General features: G+C 45.5%; 1 long non-coding RNA gene across 1 annotated transcript; it reads left to right on the top strand.

Annotated features, from left to right (window-relative positions):
* Positions 1-992: 992 nt before the first annotated feature.
* Positions 993-6,973, top strand: LOC141415024 (uncharacterized). The gene is made up of 3 exons (XR_012440043.1): positions 993-1,099; positions 2,824-2,889; positions 6,022-6,973. It is a non-coding gene; the product is annotated as an uncharacterized lncRNA (long non-coding RNA).
* The last annotated feature ends 1,370 nt before the right edge of the window (positions 6,974-8,343 follow it).

The raw sequence follows: 8,343 nt of genomic DNA, 5'->3' as shown, positions 1-8,343 counted from the left end.
CCCAGGGAGGGCAAGGTGGAAGCTGCATTGCCATTTATATCCTAGCCTCAGAAGTCACACAGTCTTATTCCACAAATCCTATTAGTTACACATGTCAGCCCTAATCAGTGTAGAGGGTTGTACATAAGCACATGAATACCAGGAGGTGAGGATCACTGGAAGCTCTCTTGGAGGTCATCTACCATAAGTGCTTAGCTCAGTGCTTACCAAAAGAGGCTCAGTAGGCAAGTTGCTATTCTTATTAATACACCAGCTTTCCCTACTAGAAAATGAACCCCTTGAGGGCAGAGACAATGTCTTGGGCTTGTTTGTATCCCAAAAGTGCCTAGAATGCTGTTGAGCATACTGGTAGACATGAATGAAGGCTTGGAAAGGGTTAATCTGGTGGCAGGCTCAGAGTGAGTGGGGAGAGAATTCATTCCCAAATGTTAAGTGGGATACTGTAACTTGTTCGTGTATGTGGAATTCCCCACCAGTATAGAATCAAGATCTGAAGGTTTCTCTTATTTTGTTTCTTGAGTATCAAGGATGTTTGATACTAAAATGGCAGGCAAGGAAAACTGATGATTCATTCTGGCAAAGAGACACCAAACAGCAGTTTGTTAGGGCATGCATGGTCTGAGAGCCATGATCTAAAGAGTGACCCCACTGCTGTTAAATCCCACTGCCAAGGCAGACAAGAGAAACTCTTGATATTTTGTTGTACTCAAATTTCTATCTTAATGACTCCTCTATCCTTCTACCAGGTACAATTTCCCTTTCTAGAAGACTCTGATGCACATTTTCTTAGAGTTCATTCAAAGGTGCACAGAGTGTTTCATCTCAGAAGCCTGCCTGGGATATTGTGCTCCACTGAGCAGAACAGGGTCTGAGTCTGTGAGGTAACTGATACTCTGGGCAATATTGAGTTTCCAGACATCTAGCTTAAGCTGGAAGCTTTGCCCCTACCCCTTGGACTTGAAAGTTCACTGATTTTCCTTTTCCCACAGACAGAGCCCTCTGTCCTTACTGGTGCTGTGCTATGGGCCCACTTTCCAACAAGAAGCCATTCCCTTGAGGCTGCTTCTCCAGGAGCTGCAAAGACAAACACCACAGAGTGGTAAGAGATTTCCCATAGTAGATCACATTCCTACTGGTCTAGGGTGCCATCCCCCCCCCCACCCCGTTCCTTGAAATCCCAAACAATTGTCTTTTCCCCCTTCTTAAAACTACATTGAGTGGGGTAGGAAGAGGGAAAATCTTTTGCTCTTCATGTGGAGGGAGTTTGGTTGCCCTGAACAATATTTTGCCCCTGGAAAATAAAAAGAAGATAGAAACATGCAAATTATGGATAGGAGGGAACCATGGGAGCCAGAGAATATTTGAATTGCATCTAAACCAAATGAGGTCACCACAGGGGACTCTGAAAGGAAATTAAAAATGCTTATTGGTCAAAAATTTTAAAAAATAGCATAGTTGAGTCTGCAGAAAATAATATATATCGGGGGCCATTGTAATGCAAGGCAACTGGACTGTGGAATGACCTTTACCTTGAATGAACTTCTTTTGATAGTATTTATTTCATTTTCCATTGAGATTTAACCAGAAAGAGAACATTTTTAACAGAGATAGCAGAGACATAGGGCCTGGTTGTGGGTTGGGGACCTGTGCATATGGCAAGTTTTTGGGTGTAGGGTCCAGGCGATAGAACTGGGCAACTGTGACTCTACTGGTTTTCAGATTCCCACTCCACATAGCTGTGGAAAGAATTGTGTCATTTTTGTCAGAAACCCCAGCCAAAGTGTTCTCTTAGAGATGGAAATAGACTAGAATTAAAAAAAAATTATTTTGGGAGGTGGAGTCAAAAGAGTATTAATGAAACAGTTAATGAAGTTATACAAAGAAGTTAAAAATAAATTCTTAAGATTAGTTGTAATATTTTTAAAGATGTCAAAAAAAAATATGGAGCTTTTGGGGAAGAATCAGAGAATGGGGCAGAAAAGCACAATGCAAGGACAGCATGGAAATCACAACTGAGGAACCAGGACTTCTACCCAATGATTACTAGAAAAACAACAGCAATCACTGCTTAAACAAAAACAAACAAACAAACAAATTATAGTTCTAAGAAAAGAAACACAAAAGCAATCAGCCAGCCTTGGGGAGAACATGCCATGTTGGGTAACTAGGGTTTTATGGTTAGTAGCCCTCATTTACTGTGCAATTAAGAGCATTGTTCTTTGGATCATTTTATTAAGTAAATGATTGTTTATTAAGCACATGCTGTTTGTCAAGATCTACATTAGGTGCTGGGGACATAACACCTATGTAACTTTATAGAGACATAAAACATGGTCCCTGCCTTTACACAAAAGCTCAGGGTTATAAATGGAAGTGATAAGATAAAATAGTGGCTAAAATTCATTGAGCACTCACCATGGATTAAACACTTTATTCGTACATTGTGACAGCAGATATATGTTTCTGGTCACATTTCTTGGCATATACACATTTGGTAAATACTACTCTGAGGGGGACAGCTATTACTCTCATTTTTACACATGAGAAAATTGAGATCCAAATAGGGTAAGCACTTGCTTGGTGTCACAGTTAGGAAATGTTCAAGATTTGAACCCAGGAAGTCCTGTGACCTATTACAGAATGTTGCCTTCTTATAAGTACATGGGTAACCAATAGAAAGGGAAACACACACTAAGGGTGAGTCAAACAAACTTCCATAAAAGTTCCAACCTCTGGTAAGGGAGGGGAATAGTAGGCAGGGCAGGCTTCCTGGAAGGGATGGCATTTGAGTTGGGTCTTAAATTGTGGGTGATATTTTCACAGATAGGTACAAGGAGAAGCATCTTCAAAATGGAGGGACATCATGAAGCAGCCCTCCCAATTGGAAAGGTAAATTGGGAGAATTTATAATTCTAGTTTGCTGGAGTGGGTTGGAAGCAGTCAGGGGTAGGGATTCTCATACTGTCACCTGCACAGGAGTCACCTGAGGTCTTGTTAAAATGCAGCTCCTGATTCTGCAGGCCAGTGGTGCCTGGCCCTGGTGATGCTAAGGTTGCTGGTCTTGGACTCGAGGGAGAACGTGGGCTGCAGAGGGTCTGCCTTTCCTGCTTGAAGGTGTGGACTTTACTTGGCAAGCATAGGATGGCACAGATGGATTTTAAGCAGGGAAATAAAACCAAAGAGAGACAGTTTCATGATAGTAGTGTAAGATGCTCTAGAGCAGGTTCCGGTTTTGGTTCCTTAAACTCCTGACTTATAACCCTAAAAGCTCAAAATCCTGATTTAGCCATGGTCCAGGCAGGAAAACAGAAACCACAGAGATGATTAATAAAGTTAGCCCCCCACCTCCGATGACCACTTATTCACTAGAGCAGCCTAGAAACTGTTTTTTCCCCTTAGGAAAAAACGATTGGCTGCAGCAACATTAGACCTTATTCTCTAAGGTAGAAAAGGAGATGAAATGTTGGCTTGACCTTGGAAGCACCTCATGGGTTTGTCCACTCTCAGGCTGAGTGTGGTCACCTAGCACAGTCTGGATCACTTTTCCATAGATCAGGAGATCTGTGGAAAATGTTGCTAATATTAGCCTGAAAAAAACGCCATCAGGAAATTAAATCTGTGGTTTTAAAAATTCCCACACTGTTTTCTGGTGTAGGTCTGTCTCCCAACAAGGATCTCTCCCTCTGCCTGGGGGCCTCCTTTCGGCCTCCACCCTCCCTCTCAGATTCTTCCATCTGCTCCCCTGTCCAGACCTCCCCAGCTACCCTCCCTTCTTTCCTTCTTATCCTACAGGGCCTCTAGCCTGCCCCTTCTTTCTTCTGGCTGGGCTCCTCCCTGTGGCTCCAGGCTTCTCTTCCTGTCTCTAGGCCTTCAGCTTTTCCACAGCTCCATGGAAGCATCTGTCTGTCTCTCTTTCACTTCCCATCAGGGAATCCTAAATGCTGAATAGGCCCTTCAGACCAGGCCCTGAAGGAGACTTGGCTGGGGCAGTGGGGGGGTGGGGTGCTGGAGACTGGGCAACACCATACAGAAGCCCATTGATCGGCAGTCCCTCAACCCACAACCTAGTCCAGCCTCTGTGGCTCCGGGCGGAGAGAGGCATCCCTTGAGGCAGTGACCAACATCCCAACCACCATGAATGACCTCAATGTCTGCGGCTGGTGGGGGACCTTTTCCATGTAGCCTCCAAATCCTTTGGACCTATCAGTCCCACCATTGGTGTGAATGTATTCATCTTGAAAACAGTTTGTCAGCACATCCCCATTAGTGGTGCTGATTTCATTAATTGGAAGAATTAGCTCTTTGTGGCCAATGGAAGAATATGGAGCCAAAACGCACGGAACACTTTTTCCCCAGTGACCCAAAGACCCCTGGATGAACTCCTGGGTGCCATGAAAATGGATCGTTTTGCAGAAAGAATACCATTAAATGTTTATTTAACATCACTCCCTGTCCCCCCAAAAAGACTTTCAAATTGCTCTCACATCTGGCTGCTTTTTCTTCCTTTACTTTTTTTGTGCAGAGCCAGCATAGAGAGGAAACTTCATCAGCCTGAAAACATCTAGCAAAGTGTAAATTAAATGTGCAGAGGACCAGGGAAGGGGGAATCTTACAGAGACTGTCCTCATTCCCATTCCATAGGGGCAGAGCTGGTCCTACACTCTGCATCTGCCGCTAGGAGTTGGGTGGTCTTGGACAAGACTACCCCTTCTGAGTCTGTTTCCTCACTGATAAAATGGGGAGATACACATAAACTCAGAGGGCTGTTGGAGGATTAAAAGGGATAATGTATGTAAAGTATTTGGGGCACACTGATTGATGGTTGCTACTATTATTATTGCTGAGATCAAGACCAAACAGATCCCAACTGTCCCTGCCACCAAGACTGACCAGCCCGATTCAGGTAGACAGATGGGCAAAAGTATGTCCAATGGGGGAGACAGATGGACAAGAACGGAAGATCAAGGGAATTGGATGGAATGACAGCCAAATGGGGTGATGGGCAGATGAAACATCTCTTGGGGAAGATGGATTTTTGACAACCCAAGGAGATGCAGAGCCCATTGTCCAATGGGAGACACAGATGGATGAGAGTCCATCAGGGAGACAGAGAGATGACAGGCCAGAGTAGAAGACAGATGGACGGCAATTTTGTAGTGGGGTGGGAGAACGGGGTGGGCAGCCCTATAATTAGGGGGAACAGATGGACAGCATGCTGGTGATGGAGCTGCGCTTCCTGTTTAGTCTCTATTTCTCAGGCGTGGACATCCCTGAATTCATAAGAACCCAGGGGCTCTGTGGGTATGAAAGAGAAGAGAGAGGCAGAGGGAGAGGAAAAGGGAAAGCTCACTACCTGAGAAGACACTAAGCACCAGGGTCACCTTGGCTTCTGTTCCTCCCCCCTCCCATGGCCCTTCCCTGGGTGGCCCCACAGATAAAGTTTGGAGGAGGAGGAGGAAGAAAAGAGGGAGAAAACTGCTATTTGAAAGAAAGGGGAAATAAAAACTGGCTAAAAGTTTTATTTATTTAAAATAGAGGTTCAGTTATGCTTGACTGTAAACATCAGCCCCATCCCTCCCTCCTTGCCTCTTCTCTGGCAGAGGGCTTGGACCACACAGCAAGCTGAGGGCAGGAGGTAGAGAGAAGGCCAGCATGGGCCTGGGGAGGAGGTGGGGCTAGGGTGCTCCAGGTGTGAGAGAGGAGAGGGTCTGAAACTCAGTGACCAGCTCATGGTTGGGCTGGACCCTGGCTGGACTCTGGCTCCCAGCCTTCAGCACACAAACTAATAAGAGAGCATAGAAGGTCAACTCTACACATAGCACATGTAAGCACATGACACAGGGATGACCTACACAGGTGCTCAGACACTCAGACAGGTGTACAGTCCTGTCTCTCGGCTTTGCCTCTGTTCATTAATTTGTCCAAGATAGCACAGCAGGGTTGAGAAGGGGCTCCAGCTGTGAGCCATCTCTTTTATTTGAAGAAGAAATCCTTATCTGGTTTTTGTCCTTTTTCTTCCAGGTTCTACCTAATTTTCTTCCTGTATTTTAGTGACTGAACCGTTTGGGTGACCTGTAAGATCTGCTGAGCTCTCTGGAGAAGTGAGACTGTGTGGATGGAAAAGAATCTGAAGTAGAGACAGTCTGGGGACCCTGCCTGGCGAGTCCTTTGTGAAGAGGTTGTTAGGGCTGCAGTGCGTTGGTGGTTCAGCTAGCCAGAGAAGGGCTGTGGTATGCAGGGTCAGGAGGGAATAGGCAGGAAATGTTTGTGATAAGAGGCTTCCCCTCTTGCAAGCTCCCCTTGTTTCCAGAGCCAGCTGCAGGATAAGGTCCATGAGCTGAGCAGAGCAGGGAGAGGAGGCCACGAAAAAGCCAGCCTTGGGGACTATAGCAGGAAGGGCTGCAAGCCCAGGGTCTTCTGGCCTCTGAAATGACCCTGGCAGATTAGCAAGGCTGCCTTCCTTTAGGAGCAGAATTTCAGTCAGACTTCATAAGGCCAAATCAATCTCTAAAAAATAAAAACAAAACAAAACAAAACGACAACCCCCACTCCCTGGATTTTGTTAATTCAAGTTGCTGAGAGGGTAGAGCAGGTTATAATCACAGGTCTGGATTAATGTTTATCAGTGAAAAAGGAAAATGGAACCATGTATGGACAGAGACAAGGTGGAAGCTTGGAGTAGAAATACAACCCAATGAGGTCATCTGTGGGGATCAAACAGATCTTTAGGAACACGTGTCATGCAGCCATTTGTGAAGGTTGATGCTCCTGGGGCTCCGACTGTCTCCTCTTCGATGCAAGCCCCAGGGACTACACCATCTGTGGTTAACTTGGATAGCTCAAGAAAGAGCTGGAAGTGCTGAAGAGGAAAACCCCATGGGTGGGTGAGGCTGTGGGGCTCTCACTATTGTACCCATGCCCCTTCTAAGGATTAACAGCTTCTATCTGTCCCTGGGGGCTGCACTGTAAATGCCTGTGTAATGCTAATTTGTGGTTGGCAGAAGATTGATTGGGAAGGAGCTGAACAAAGGCAACAGGGGGCTGAGGCGCTCGTGCATGCGTGCGCGCGCGTGTGTGTGCGCGCGTGTGTGTGTGTGTGTGTGTGTGTGTGTGTGTGTGTGTGTGTTGTTTGTCTTCAAGGAAGAACAGAGAAACAAACTCTCAGTAAGGCTGACTACCTTAAGTCACTGATGGCCAGAATTGGAAAGAGATGGAAAGATGTGAGTCTAGGAGATTTTTTGATGGGAATGACATCCTATCTTCCCCACTACTCCGCCCCATATTCCATTCATTAGATGAAAGTCATTAGGTTGAACCCACACTTATGGGGAAGGAATTACTTGGGAGGCAAGAATTATTGAGAACCGTTTCAGCTGCCTGTGATACTTCGAAAGATTCCAGCAAAAAGTGTTCAGACAAAAGACAAAATCTTTGTCAAGTGATTTGTCTAGGATATGTGCTAGGATTTCCCAGAGTTGCCTGGATCTGTGCTGTCCTATCTTCATCTCTGTTAGAAAGGTTTTTCCCTCTCATATGCTGGGGTTTGTGACTAGCTCTCTGGCTATAGGCTGGCAAGTGGAGAACCAATGTTAACTCCTTCTCCCATGTCTTCCTTACAGCCTTGTCATGAACATATATGGTCTTGCATTGTGGTCAGTGGACGGCTATTTTAATTTCCTGCTCACCTGCTCTGTGGAGGATCTGATTTCTTCTTGCATTTATTTTCCTCTCCAGCAGTCTGTGGACAGGTATTTCTGTCTGACCATCTGGTAGCCATTCACCTTTATGGTGGCTTGAGAAAGGAATTAATTTCACTTGTTTCTTTAGCAATATCTGCCTCCTTTGACAGCAAGTTGCCTTTATCACCTCTTAAAACTCTTACAATGTTGGTCCTTCTGGTACCTTGGGGACTCTTGAGATTCTCTAACTTTGTTCAATTGAATCTCCTCCTCCATTTGAGCTTCCCATGCCTTTCTTTTCACGCTACGCATCCTATATATACTCTGAGTCTGTTGGCCCTGCCTGTATAGAGTGATGGGTTCGCCTAACTAGACAGAGAAGAAAGTAATCAGAAAACAATCTGACCCCTATTCTGATCCTGCCCTTTTACAGATTTCTTGAGGCCTGGCCCAATTCCGGTGGGTAATTTGGGGAGGAAAAGATATGAAATACAGAGGAAGTTCCTGGGCAAGAGTGAGGTGCATGGGAGCCTCTCCATCCTGCTCTGGCCTGGTATTCTGACTGTCCCAAGGACCTGTCTCCTCCAAGACTCCTAGAAGTGGAAAAATTATGCACTGGTGTCACACTTAACAGATGGGACATCAAAGACCTACAGGAGTCTAA

Source organism: Castor canadensis, chromosome 12 (genome assembly GCF_047511655.1).
Source record: "Castor canadensis chromosome 12, mCasCan1.hap1v2, whole genome shotgun sequence".
NCBI lineage: Eukaryota > Metazoa > Chordata > Mammalia > Rodentia > Castoridae > Castor > Castor canadensis.
This window is presented reverse-complemented; position numbering and strand designations above follow the sequence as displayed.